Raw genomic sequence first — 15804 nt, forward strand, 5'->3', positions numbered from 1 at the left:
CGCAATGAATAGAAAACTTTCGCTCAAGCTCCCCACGAATTACGCAGTAAATTTTCCTATCATCCGCCGGCTCAGTTGCAAACATCGTCATCGACATACCTACAGTCGAAAGAGGACGCCTACCGTACCTTTCTATAAAGCAAGAACCGTGAGATAGATCTTTCAGTCGGTTTTACCTTTCTTATAGTACAAGGGTGGTGCTTAGTGTAGGTCAAATGGCTGTGAGGCTAGTCAGTGTGACACCTACTAATTCATTTGCATTTTAAGTACCGTCGATTCTTCAATTGGAATTTTCAAACTCCCAGTTGGAATATCGTAAAATGTGGACCGGGTGAGTTGGAGTGCTTTGAATAGTGATAAAAATGAATTTGGTCAAACTGACTTACTGGTACTATTTTTTACCATGAATGGTGCTTTGATGAATCAAATTTAATTGGCGTTCAATAGATTATACTGCTGCATGTTCATGTGGGATGAAATTGTCGCGCCAAAAGCCATTACTGTTTGAACTTTCCGCTTCAAAGAGCAACGAGATTGCGGGTGAATAAAATTCATGCTCAGTCAATTATCGCTTTGTTTGTCATTTATCATCATCAGCAGATATTTTATTAATTAGTTCCTTTCACCCGTAATAATGCTGAGTACCCATTTGGTGCCAGTCCATGAGGGATAATTTCTGGATTTGTGGTGATAGCCGACGCTCGGATATGTTATCCATAACAGCACAAACCGAACAAATACACATTTTTCACGGCTGTTTTGAAATGATTTAAACATTAAACATACGATGACCGATGCTGACCCGTTGCCCAACGAGTGTGGTGATGGCAATCAATTTCCCATTCATGCAGAAGAACGATTGTGAGGCAAGCACATTATTAGAGTTGCGTGAAACAGCCAATCCATGATAAAATTAAATACGATTTTCCAGAATTTCCAAATGATTTTATTTTGGAAATGATGAATTTCGAAAAAGCGTGGTCCTTTGATTAGTATTTTTGTAATAACTCACCAAATCAAACCTGATTTTGTTAGTGTAGAACTTAGTTTCAATGCTTTTCATAGTTTTGTAACACAATGATGAAAAAAAATATTTTTTAGCGTTTTACCAACAAGTAACATTTGGTATGAAGTGTTTAAAATTGACCATGGCAATTCAGATTAGTTATACTATGTTAGGGATAGTTTGCTAAACGACAGGACTTGCAAAAATCGCTTTCTCATCAAATCATTACAACTAAGGAAAAATATATCGCACTTGTATAAAAAAACATATTCAAACGGGTGGTCCCCACTTAAGGCTATAATAAAACGCTTCGTTCTCGCTCATTTTTCGTTGGGGATCATATTTTTTCGCACAGCTGTATAAAACAAGTTGAAATGCATCAACTGAACTGTTTTATTGGTGACTTATAAATAACTAGCGAAGGCACCATCACGAATTTAATACATAAATAGAAAGTAGAACTGTGCGCCGCGGCCGCTGGCGATTTTTATGCGTCGCCGCCACCACCATTTTTAACCGACGTGCCGCTGCCATTTTTTGACCGCGCCTCCGGTGAATTTTGGGCGCGCCTTTGAAATAATTTAAATTTCGTAGCCTGGGGGTAGTTTTGGGAGTTCATACTCCTCCCCCAATTTGTTAGAAGTAAAATTCCGTTTAAACCCTTGTATATTTGAAATATTTCGGCTGCGCCGCTGAAAAGAACATGTACACTCAAACCTCTTTTTATGTCACTTTGTAGTTAGGATGCAAAAAGAATATCTGTTAAGATTTCTTGTTTTTCGTTTAATTAATCGCCTGCTTTGAGCATGCTTACAGCGGTACACTAGGAGTTAACTTTCTGAAATCAGTATGGCGAAAGGCATCTAAGGCTCGATTTCTCAAAATTAAGCACCTTCATCGAAAACATATTTGGTAGGCGTAGTAGCGGACACCTTCCTACATAACCGGTACCAAATATTTTTTCATGAAAAGTTTCTTATTTTGAAAAAACCCGCATTGGATGTCTTTCGCCATACAAATTTTCAGCCGGTTAACTCATGCTGGCTATTTTACGCATATACTATACTGCCGTCGGACGCATAAATGTTACATGTTACAAACGAAAAAATGAGAAAAACGCATTTGAAGTTCCAAAATGCATTCATCCTATTATCGCAAAATTTCGTTTTTTTTATTGACTTTAACGTAATAAACTATAGAAGAATATTCATATTTGTTGGGCCTGACTCAAACATTGCCAAAAACAACTATTTTTCCACGTTTTTTCAATCAAAACCCGAATGTGACACTTATGCCGCGAAATTCACTGGCCAGGCGAAAAATGTACGCATAATTGTCATAATTGTCACAGCGAGTTCGGTGATCTAGGGGCTACCGCTTCTGCCTTATAAGCAGGAGGTCGTGGGTTCAATTCCAGGCTCACCCCTTTCCTACTTTGTATTTCTATCTTAGTTCTTTCTGTGTTTCACGTTATACCAAAACGATTCCTACTGTTATAACCTTCCCCACAATTCCAAAACCTCCCGTGGCACCTATGAGAGATCGTAGACTTCTCTGCATCTTTCTTGAGTAGGTGTCCAACAAACCATCCTTCCCTTTCCTCAGCATTCGCAAGGACGGGGCCAGGACAGATCTCGACTATTGGAGAGTGCATTGCTTCCATCTAAGAGTTAGTGATTATTCCTGAACCAATATCTGTGGTAACGGATGAAAGTGATGCTACTTTCATACAATAGTCTTGGCTTGTACCACCTACGAATTTGTGCGAACTGCTAAATGCTAATGCTAATGCTAATGCTAATGCATAATTGTCACACCATGAACTGAGAGATAGTTGTTGTTAATTTGTTTTGACATTTCGCGAGCGACGATTGTATTTCTTTGGTGTGATTTTTCGCTGTCGGTAGAAGTGGAACCGGTAATGGAATATCCAATACAGACAATCCAGTGGCGCGGAATCGGAAGAGGACTTCCTCGGGGTCGATTTAAAAAATGTCACAGGTCATCGTTTTCCGTTTGCGGAGCCGGCAAACGTACCATTACCGTTCACAGAGGTTGACCAACCGGTTCTTAGCGGCAGTGGCGTAGTTTCCTTGCCCGGGACAAGGACATGCACTACAACTTCAACGTCCAAAGGAATCACAACTGTCTTATCGAGATGATGGTGCCAAAGTGCTACCAGGTGAAGCAGTTTTTTTCTGTGGATTGGCAAAAAGTTCTCAATTATTTATAAGTTATGAACTTATTTTCTAGGTCATACGGCTTCCACAGTTGGATTGCTTCACGAGCATTATTTTCTCGTAAAGGCTGCTGGTCTTAAATGAGAGCTTTGCGCCTGTTGGCCCCTACATACGAGCATTTCCATTGTCTGCGTGCATTTGGTCCGAGTCAGTTAATGGTCGCACAGCCAACGAAACCCTTAGCTATTTTTTCAAAGTTATTATGAAGTACGCTGACCTGAAGACAATTATCTTTTGGTTGGATAATTGTTGTTCGCAAAATAAGAACAGGAATTTATTCCATCACATTACCCTACTGATAAACAGTAATGAAATTTAGGTCGAGCTGTTGGAGAGCTTTGAATCAGGACATACGTTAATGGCCGTTGACTCTTTCCATGCGGCGTTTATTCCAAAATGCGCCATGAACGTGTCGTCAGTTATGAAAAGTTCAAGTCTATGATTGGCAATGCAAAGAACCACGATAAACCAATACGCCCGTACGTGGATTCCATGCGAAAAGTGATGTTTGAAAAAGGCCGTTATGAACCTGGATACGCGAACAGTATCACAGTAAAGACCTTAAATACTGCAAATTGTTTTCCAAGAAGCAATTTAAGTTGATTGTAAAGGATTCATCCTCTTTTGATACAAATGTACGTTGGCAAAATGCTCCTCAAGGAATTGAATAAGAAAACATCTCCAATGAAAGTGGTTCAACCTGTTGTTACCGAAGAGGAAAAATCGTTTTTCATTAATCTTCCGACAAATCAAGAAGCTTCTAATTAATCTTTGTACTTGTTTCATACTTTGAATGAATTTTATCGCCATAACATGTTACAATAATTATATGAGTTTTGCAAAAAAAAACGGGTTTGCTAAAGGGCCACCTTTTAATTTGGCCTCCGCTGGTTGGGTCATGGCCCAACTAAAAAGCAACCCTACGTCAAAATTCAATGTTAACACGGAAAACGGGATTGGGTCATTGGGTGTCACTGAACATCATTTGTGATGTTCAAGTCGAAATACACGTGTTCAAATGGCTGTCAGTTGGCCCAACTAAAAAGCCGAATTCGTTAGTTGGGTCGAGGTCGTGGCCCAACCAGCGAATCGTGACGGTACTCTTTATCACTTTTTTACGGGCCTTGAATATTTTAATTATGTCACAGTTTCACATCGCTTTCTCCCAAGAGGCCGTTCACATTATACTTGGAGAAGTTCCCCTCTTTAAAAAATTAGCACCCACTAGTATTTGAAAAGCAGTGATATCATTTTTCAACATATAGCATGCAGTCAAATCTCTTTGAGTCGATATTGAAGAAACCATCGACTCATGGAAATATCGAGATGTGGAATAGAAAATCCCTGGGAAGGTGTTTGAAAGGACCATCACAGTAGCCCAGAAAATATTCTTAACATGGCGTAATTACTTCCAAGAGTCGATGTCGAATCATAGCACATCGACACATGGAGGTTTGACTGTAATAAATTACTGAAAAAGTTTGAAAACAAAAGAGTTATCTCCCATATTCACCCTATTAATTTTGATATAATTTATATTAATTTAATATTAATTTTAATTAATAACACAGGGGAACAAAATTAAAACTTTTGCGGGTCCTCAGAACCAATTGATGTGTCTTCAGTAGATTTTGGCTCGCTGAATCCGAATCTGTCCTCAGATATGCTCTAACACGTCCAAATTGAGATATAGCTAGATTAATACCGCTAATTTGAAGAAATTGGCATTTTTCGAAGGACTTTCATGAAGTATATAAACATAATTTTAGATCAATCAATATCCGAAACGGTATAAACACATCTGATCTAATGAATTTCCATCAGATTTGCACGTTACAATTGTTTTCTACTCGGTTTTCCTTGAATTTAAGTTCAGTGAATTTAATTTAAAAATATTCCATGCAAGTTGTTTTTCAAAAACTTGCATGCAAACGCCTCACCCCCAGTTCGAAGCCACCAAAAATTCAACAACATGCGGCCAGAGGAACTGGGATATGAAAATGTTGAATGAAGTATAGAGATACTGGTAAGTTTGTAAATATATGTTTTACACTACTTTTAATAAAATATCTTTTTTTTTTCATTTCATGCTCAACATTTCTCCTCCTCCTAAAATGTTCTGCTCGATCAACTTCCAAGAACCACACGTAATCTGTTATCATGTTGCAATTGTGTTGTGCTAGAATATAGTGCGAACATGATGATCCAGAAAGTTCCTTTCTTTTTATCAACAAGGAAACAGATCGGATTGCAATTTGAACAAATTCAAATCCTCTACTGGATCCCCTACCAGAGCATTCAAGCCACATTGACTAATAAAATACACTCCAGCACTAGGAAAATAAGTTGAAACTTGAACATGTTGTAACTTCATCGTAAATTTTCTCATTTATGCCGTTGTTTTAGAGAAATATCAGAGTGCAGAATTGGCTGATCATCCAACCATATGCTCGGGTAACTGTAACATGTTGAACAGCACAGAAGTGGAGCGGAGCCCAAGTTTTTTTTCTGGCGCATAACCTTGCGTCCTAGCACATAACAAAGTTTGATAAAACTAGTGAACTTTTTCCCATTTCACTGACCATAGATAAAAGAAATTGCATTGGGATTATTGCAACATTCACGCAGCATTTTCAACGCGAATCAAATGAAAAGTCCCCACGCACTGTGGTCGGATATCATGAAATCATGGCAATAATAAATAACCCCTTAGGGTTGCCTCATAGAAGTTTGGTGTCTTCCACGAAGTTGTTGCATGATAAGTATATATGGCTTGATATGGTGATCAAAATATAGTTCGGAACTCTACCGCTAGGGCGGCGCTTCAGCTAACTTTTTATATGAGCATGACAGGATGATGGTGTCTTCAGCAAAAATCAAGAATTCAGTATTTTGAGCAACTCTTGAGAAGGAACTATCTTTGAAAAGGCTTTTAATTCTAAGATACAATGCATTTTATGTAAAAAATGTGAGTTTATATCTAAAATTCGATTATTTTTAGCTTAATTTTGTATCTATGTGAAATATTTATTTCCACATAATTTTTCTGCATCTCGGAGAGTAATATATAGTAGTGTCTGAGCCGATTCGACCATGAAATAACTTACAGAACGCTTTAATTTTTGGAAAATATTCAAAAATATGATGAAAAATCGATTTATTTTCCTACTCCCTCCACTTCCCGCTTAGATTTTATCTCGGATAGAATCTTTAGGTTATAAAAAATGTAACGGACGCGAATTTGGTTGCAGAAATTTGTTGTAAATCTTCCACAGTGCCTTAATATTTAATTAGTTCATCATGTATTTGACGGAAACCTTGTCACCTCATAGGCCTTGTCAAAGTAGGCCGAAAAATTCATATTATAATGAGCACATTAACTTTCTGGGCTTCGTTTTGGTTATTTTGCAGTATTATTTTAGAACATATTGGTCTGGAATTGAGCTTAGAAATCACTAAATGATGTTACAGATTTGGTTCCCTTGAAATTAAAGTTAGTACATTCTGGACGGATTTCGAAACAACAAGGTTTGATTTTATCCATATTCTTAACAAGCTTTGACTAGATCATATCAAAGGTAAACTAATTAACGCTTTCCGTAAGTCTATGTCTAATTCGAGGAGTGTGCCAATCATAAAAAATATAAAATGTGTATTTGATAAGATTCGTCAGAAATACCATAGGGTGTCAGTTAATCATTGAAAATGGGCTCTCATGAAACATCACCGGAAATTGTGATACAGCTCCTAGTTCTGAAAAAAGATAAGTACGTTCTTCGATGATTATTGTACAAAACATTTTATATTTATATTATGTTCTGCATAAACAGTTTGTATGCCAACGTTAAATAAATATTAAAATGTTTACAACTATTATTTAAAAAAAAATATAGTACCAGCAGAAAATTCCTATTGCATGGCACTATAAATGGTAGTAATGGTAGGACTGCATCCAAGAAATTCGTGGCGTATGTTAAATTGAGCGCAAAATCATTCAGTTGAACAAATAAAAGTAGGTCGTTTGAGAGTTACGGCAAGTTTCTGCAACCAAATTCCCCTCCGTTTCATTCTTTACAACCCAAAGATTCTATCCGAGATAAAATCTCGGTGGGATGTGGAGGGAGTGGGAAAATAAACCGATTTTTCTATATATTTTAAATATTTTACAATAATTAAGACATTTTTTAGGTTGTTTGTCGGTTAAATCGGGTCAGACCCTACCATATATTACTCTCTGGGATACAGAAAGTTTATGCGAAAATAAATATTGTACATAGATACAAAATTAAACAAAAAAATCAAATTTTGGGAATAAAAGCACATTTTTAACAAAAAAGGCATTGTATCTCAGAATCAAAAGACTTTTCAAAGATGGTTCCTTCGAAAAAGTTGCTCATAATACTAAATTCTCAAACTTTGCAGAAGACGCCATCAGCCTGTCATGCTCATATAAAAAGTTAGCTGAAGCGCCCCCCTAGCGGTAGAGTTCCGAACTATTTTGTATCACCATATGAAGGCCTACTTATCAAGCAACAACTTTGTGGAAGACACCAAACTTCTATGAGGTAACCCTAAGGAGTTATTTATTAATGCCATGATTTCATGATATCCGACCACAGTGCCACGCACGAGTAGGTTGTTGACGTTTTCCGGTTTCTGTTGCGTAGCCGTCAACGTCGCTTCAGCTTGTATGCAATCATACACAAGAACGTTCGAATGCAACTTTTCGATTCGTTGATTGATTTTGCTAATTGATAGTTTTCCGCCCAAAATTCTAGCATAGGAATATTGGAATGATCATAAATAGCAGGAATAATCAAAATGTATAGAATTGCGTACAGTTCTCCTACTTGCTTTATTCGAATGAACATAATAAAGGAGCTTCAATTGGCAGTAAATACACCATATCACTTGAGCAATTATAAAAAAAATATCGCGCCATAGGAAATACAATATCATATTTACATTCAATAGAACTTACTTCAATGAAAACATATTATTTTTGCTTGGACAAACTATTAGGGGAACGGTTCGGCACTTCATCCCACAGCTCCTATTTCTATCCCATCAAAAACAAAGCAATGAAAAGGAATTTGGTTGGTTTCTTATTTTTGTGATTTTTTTCACCAGTGAGCACGCGTGTTAGCAAAAAGAAGCGACGAGCTGTATTTGATGAGATGAATATATGTTCAGTGAGATGGAAAACGGAACAGTTCCCTTATATTGAATTCTTTTTGCTTTCCTCTCAAAAACGTTTACAGAATATAACCAGGCTTGTATACAAGTCGCTTGCATAAAACATATTTTTAAATGAGTTTACTTACTAAAATTGTAGATAAATCACACTCTCTATGTTTAACCTGTTCAAAATGCACCACATTTCGAAAGATAAGATGTTTGTGATCCATTTTGGACCTTGATTGACTAGTAATTCTTTTTATAGGGTTAACGATGGCTGTTCCAAAATGCTCAAAATCATTGATTTTACGACATTTATTAATATCTCGACGTGTTAGAGCAAATTTGAAGTCAGATTCGGATTCAGCGAGCAAAAATCTATTTGGGACACATTATTTGGTGTTAGGGACAAAATCTTGTTGAGCTGTGTAATATTTGATGTGTAAGCATCCAAGTGAGCTTGATATGAATAACAACGGAGAGCCATCAAAATATCAATCAACGCAATCGTGGTACATCGCCAGCAATCAAAGACATGTTGTAGTCAACCATCAGGTACTGAAGTGACAGTTTATCAACAGACTTCCGCTTGTCTAGCTGCATAATTATCTTCACAATTCCCATCAGCAAGAACGATTCTCATCAGAATCCGAGAAGAATTCACATTGGAATCTCTGAAGAATTCGTTTCAGAATCACCGAAGTATTTCAACCGGAATCCAGAAGAATTCACACTGGTTTCCTTTTGGTGTCGCTGAGGGATACCCTTGGGAAACTGTGGGGATACCCTTCATAATCAATGGAGGATTTGCTTCAGAATTTCGCGTTGATTTTCTTCGGAATTCCTCCGGAGTCGTTCGAAGAATTGTTTTGGAATCATTCGGAGATTTGTTTCGGAATTCCTTGACGTTTTTTCAGAATACTTCGACGGTTTGCTTCGGAGTTCGGAATCCCTTGAATTCTTATTTCGGAGCCTCTCGACATTTTGCCTCGGAATCCCTCAATGAATTGCTTCGGAATCCCTCGACAATAGGAATCCCCCTGACGATTTCCTTTCAAATCCCTCGACGAATTGCTTCGGAGTCATTCGACGATTCGTTTCAGAATATATCGACGGTTTGCTTCGGAATTCCTCGAAGATTTAGTGCAAACTTGATCGATGACTTACTTCAGAATCCCTTGACGAATTGCTTCGGAATCATTCGATAGTTTATTTCGAAATCCTTAGATGATTTGCTTTGGAATCCCTCAACGATTTGCTTCAACATCTCTATAGGATTCCCTTTGGAATCACTGGAGGATTCTTTACGGAATCCCTGGGGGATTAGTTCGGAGTCCCTCGACGATTTGCTTTGGGATCCCTCGACATATTGCTTCGGAATACTTCGACGATTTGCTTCTACATCCTTGGAACATTGCCTACGAAATCTATGGAACATTTCTGTTGGAACTCCTGGAACATTCCCTTCGGAGTTCCTGGAATATTCCTTTGGGGATTCCGTTCGGAATCTCTAGAAGATTCTCATTGGAATCCATGAAATATTCCCGTCGGATTCTCTGGAACGTTCCCTTCGACATCCCGGGAGGATATGGAATCCCTGGAACATTCCCTTCGGACTCCTTGGAATATTCCTGTTGGATTGCCTTCAGAATAACTGGAGGTTCCTTTCGGTATGCTTAGAGGATTCCCGTCGAAATCTCTGGAGATTTCCGTCCGATTCTTTGGAATATTCCCGTCGAAAACACTAAAGTGCTCTCATCGGAAAAAAAAATATTTATAGAAATATGCAAATATATTCACTGCCTCGGTGGAAGCATGGTGGCGATCCATCACATATTGTCCTTTGAGTGTGCGGGACAAAGCCGAGCGCTACTTAACGCAATTGCCTTAGGTGGTTGTACCGGATTTAACTTAACGAGGTGGTAAAATGTTCGAGAATTTTTGAAAAGAAGCTCAAAATAGAGAAAATAGATAAAGGGGCTTTAGCCCTCCCTAGGCTTCGGGGCTAGTTACGCCAATGTCGATAACTAAACAATACCTCTCCACCATACCCCAATTCCATACCTAACCCACTATCGTCGTCTCCTTAATATAAAGAATATGTGTTCCAAATTTGGTTGAAATCGGCCCAATGGTTCAGAAGTTACACTGAGCTAATCGATAACTAAACAATACTCCTCCCTACACACCTCCCCCTTTACGAAGGGCATACCTAACCTTCCCATCGTCAGTTACTTAAGGTAAAGAATATGTGTTCCAAATTTGGTTGAAATCGGCCAAGAGGTTCAGAAGCTAAACTTAGTTGATCGATAACTAAACAATACTGCTCCCCACCCCACACGCACTCCTCCTTTTACGAAAAGCAAACCTAACCCCCCTATCGTCGTTTCCTTAAGATAAAGAATATTTGTTCCAAATTAAATACAAAGCGCATTATCCATTTTGAAAAAGAGATAACAGCCGTTTGGATACGCGTGCAGACCTTCAGCCCTAAACTTCAGGGAATTCTCGGATGAACTGTAATGGAAAAGTTGTTGAACTTGGTTATGTAAAATTTACTCAAAGCGAAAGACTTTTTCTATTTAATTTATGGAATTTTGTTTTGCTTTTTTTGTGTGGAAAGTCCAATTAAATTCTTTGGACCACTGTCAGCATAAATGAATTAAAAAAGCAAGCAGCTCTCAAGAAACTCAAAGCCCATACTTCAGGCAATTCTTTATCGGTAGGGATTAGTCTTTTATAATTATTATAAAAATTGGAAAACGATCCATTGCATTTAATATTTTACTTGCTCAAGAGATGCTGAGAAAATGAAAAGATTCTGGATCATTGTATTTGAGCGACGAAGGACACAAAGCCGGGCAGAAACATATTTTTTAGTTGATTAATCTAACTCAATACAGAAGTCCCTCCCCTCTCCAAAAACAAACTTTTCTCTTTACGCCACTAATTTGCCAGATGTGCTATCGTTTTTAAAGAAATCTATAAATATATTTGAGCTAGAAATGTATTTGAGCATCTTTTTACATCTGGTATCAAACTAGGAAATCCCCCAGGTACATTTTTTGCTAACCCCTCCTAGGAAAAATTTCTTCTCCCGGAAGTCTGGAAAATTCATTTCTGGGATTCTAAAATTCTTGGAACTCCGCCACCAGTAATTCTTTCTGCAGAGGTCCTAGGGATTCAAGAATCCTCCAAGAATTCGGGAGTTCTCAAACTAAGAATTTAGAGGAATTGCTCGGTTCAGAATTTTGGACTCTTTAATTCCGAGAAAATCTCCTCCCAGAAATTTTGCAAAATTCCTTCTTTAGTAATTCTGGGAAACTCGTATTTCAAGAATACAGGGTTATATTTTCTCTAGAAGTTCTTGAGAATTCCTACCCAGGAGTTCTGATCATTTATAGCTTTAGAAATTATTGGAAATTCTTGCAGACTGTTAGTTTTCTTTCATTTTAAACAATTTCTCTAGTGTCCTACTAGGAAATTCCTGATCCATGGACTTTGGGAAACTGATTTGCTAATCATTTTTGGTTCTTCCATCTCGAGGAATTCTAGGGATTTCCTTCCTCAGGAGATCTGAGAACTTGCGCATTAAAAAAAATCAATAGAATGGCAGCACCACTACCTCCTATGAATTATAGGAAATTTATTCTTCTTGTATTCTGGGAAATCCCTTCGATAGGACTTCCAAAAATTTCCTTCTACAAGAATTCCTGTGAAATTGTAGGGAAAGGGTGGTTTATACTCCCAGTTTCTTAATTCACTCCAAGAATTCCTTATCTATGAGTTTTAGGGATTCCCTTTTCTGAGAAATGAATAATACGTGTCCCAAAATTTCTGAATGGAAAACTCCTGGAAAATTCAGTTCCTATAAATTTTTGTAGGATTGTTTTACCTTTGACTTCTACAGTTTTTATTTGCGAGTTTTCTAAGTAATTTCACTATTATTGCATTCTTGTGCCATAACACTAACACGATGATGCTCATAGGTATAGGAAAGAGCCAAAAAGAAACTTACACTGTACCATGAAATGGATCCTGTCACCTTCTGCATGGCCTTGCTTTGTGGCCGGCAGGCCAAGGAAGGCATAATTCAGGATTTTTGATAGTATTTTCACTAGGAATAAAGAACCCTTCCGGACGAATTGTTGAAGTAATTTCAAGAAGAATTCCTGGAGAGAAAGTAAAAAATGTTTTAAAGAAATATTTAAAGGAATCTTGGATGCGTTTTCTTATTGTATTCCTGAAGGATTATTTAACAGCGTACAATATAAATTATGCTTATTGCCATTAATGCACGAGACATGCAAATAATATTTCAAAAAAGTTTTCCAAGTTTATGGAAGAGAAGAAGCCGGGGGAAAATTCATTTTCAGTGCAAAACGAAAACGCTGGCTCTCCCATACCAAATCCAAGATAGCTGAATCGTGAATTTAGCAGACTGGAACACCTAGTAATGTATTCATCTTGGTTTGACCAACATTGACTCCACACACCTCGTTTAGTCAATACAAACACTCAATTTATTCGATCAACAATATCACACACGAACGGCCTACTTGAACACCATCAAAAAATATATGGGGGTTTGTGCGACTTCACTACAAACGCTCAAACATGTTCGGCGAACTTTGACTCCGCCCCCGACAGGTCAAACCAAAATAAAATCGCTTTGATTTTTTCCAACTGAACTACCAACTGTCAAATGGTTGTTCGAACAACTTCACACACAGTCAGACAAAGCAGCAACCGATCCATTTTCTTGAGGGCAGAGTCAATGTTGGTCAAACGTGTTTGAGCGTGTGTACGCTGCATAACGCTCTCATTAATTTTCATTTAACATATGTATAGGCATTGTTTTAAATTGAAAAAATCAGAAGGGTTATGTACAAGACACGACCGCCCGACGTAAACTACGTAAAATAGTTTGGTGCATTGAGGGAGTGCCATCATGTATGTATTTCTTAATACTTTGTTATAGTGTTTATTCGAAACCATTTTTAGAGTTCATCACTGTAGTATCGTACATGAAGATTATAAGATAATTCATTTGATTACCTATGTCACTGGTTTGAGCATGAGCATGATTGACTGCCCACAGTTGCTACTCAGTTATTGCCAGGCCTGTTGCAATTACAAAGAGGGCCAACAGATGATGTTTGGGACTAATATCACTTTCAATGTGTAAAAACTGGTGGCGCAAAACTAAGCAATACCGGCGCCGGCAGTGTCCGAATGTATGTCAATTGAGGGATGGGTATGAATATGTTGACGTGATACTCACATTAACCTTCTGTCTGTGCTCAAAAAACTTACGTTGTCTGTGCTCCGGGGTCATATTGACCCCAAATTGAAATTGTTATAGCTTGTGGTTGTTTGGTCAATTCCAGATTTTTTGGGCTGTTTCGAAAGATAATTTAATCATCTTTTAGCACGTTACCGATTCACCATAGGTGGGCGGGTACCTCGCGGGGCGGGGTTTTCGTAATAAAAAGGTACCAAACAGTGATATTTATGCTTATTTTGCTTATATCTGAAAATCCTACCTATTTTGAAATGCGCCTTTTCAAAAATGTGATGCTTTGATAGGAGGCATTGATTAGCTTAGAATTTGGCCGCTAGGTGGTGGTATGTATGAACCCATTATTTTAGACTACTAAAGATACTCCGATATATGGAATATTGTACATTGTAAATATTTTTATCGAACAAATTTGCAATTTGTAATGAAGATGTCTTTAGCAACGATCATCTAGTGGGAATGGACTGCCCTGTGATGGGAGAAGTAATTAGGAATTTTATAAATAGGTGGCGCTAGTGCTTGCTTGAGATCCTTTGTACCTACACTCAAGTTGTATCCGGCAAAGTTGTTCAGGATGTCCAGGACTTCAAAGCGGTGTACAGTATAATGAGTACTTCATCCAAAAGGCGGCGCTAGTGAGCAGTTATATTTGAGTATATTGTTCCATGTAAGATCTGATGTATTTTGAGGCGTAGTATTTTTTCCAAAGGTTTTATTTTTATTCGACTTGCTCTAGTGATGCAAATGATAGAATGCGTTCACAGTATATGTTGTTGGCCATCCAAGAATTCCCTGAAATTAAGGATTTTGAGTCTATAAGCGTAACCAGAGATCAGAAAGCCTGTTTCAAGCATTGTAGATACTCTTAGTGATACCAAGAATTAAATGCGTTCACAGTATATGTTCTCGGCCATCCAAGAATTCCCTGGAGTTAAGGCCTTTAGCATGAAAATGACAACATCCGTACTCCAGTTTATCTTGTAAAAAAATGGATTAATAGAAACAAACTACAGGAAACTTGAGGTGGATAAGACATCCGTGAATGAATTGTGAAAATCGCTTAGAAGACACCTGGGAACCTGCTGTTTGAAATTATGATTCTAGTGATTTCTTGATCGCAGTATTCGACATGTTAACCAAGAACATGTACTTCCCATACAAATGCTTACACACTTGTTCATTAATTTAATAAAATGGATGAGATGTAATTTGCGTAAAATTTGTAGTCACAGGATAAATCATCGCACAAATGTACCATGCGTCTCCATATGCTTTTATGCTTATATGCTGTTGAACAGTTTTCAAAATCCCTACCTATCGTTTCCCCCTGAATAGGCTAACCATACGTACCGTATTTAAAGGGGCAGTACTGTTTTTTGGCCTTATTGCACTGTTCCGTCGTATTCTAACAAATCCACAACTTGTACCGTTTTTTCATTGATACCTCAGATAAGTTCCAAAATTTATGTTAAGTAAACAAAACCCATCATAAATATTGTTAGATGTCTATGCTGTAATATATGCTCCATTGTTTTAATTAGTTTTTGACAGTTGATGAAAACAACAAGTTAAACGAAAATTCCTCAGGGAGATTTATTTCATCCAGTTGGACTTCAAATAACTATTTCAGGTTATCAAATTTTGGCCAACCAATTTAATAAAGCGGAGGTGGACACATTTTAATTTTCAAATTTGCTTCCTTTTCGATTCATGTTGTGCTTTTGAATCTTTCGAAGATGATTATTCGTTCTAAATTTATAAATTCCACAGACTGATTATCTGAACAATAATTAAGATAATTATTAGACCTCTTCATGTTTTCAAAAAATATAAGAAAAAACAGACGGTGAATCCAAAATCACGATTCTAATGCTAAAATAAGCCTCCTTTCAAATTTTCAGCTAATTCGGATACAATTTCGAGGTTGCTCAAGATATAAACGTCGAAAACTATCGCAATAACTTCTATACGGAAGCTTATGGTGTGCTCTATAAGTCTTGTAAATACACCCGATTCTGTTTTTACACGGATTTTTTTACACGGCCGTGTAAAAAAAATCCCATACAAAATTTAGGCAA

Source organism: Armigeres subalbatus, chromosome 2, assembly GCF_024139115.2.
Source record: "Armigeres subalbatus isolate Guangzhou_Male chromosome 2, GZ_Asu_2, whole genome shotgun sequence".
Taxonomy (NCBI): domain Eukaryota; kingdom Metazoa; phylum Arthropoda; class Insecta; order Diptera; family Culicidae; genus Armigeres; species Armigeres subalbatus.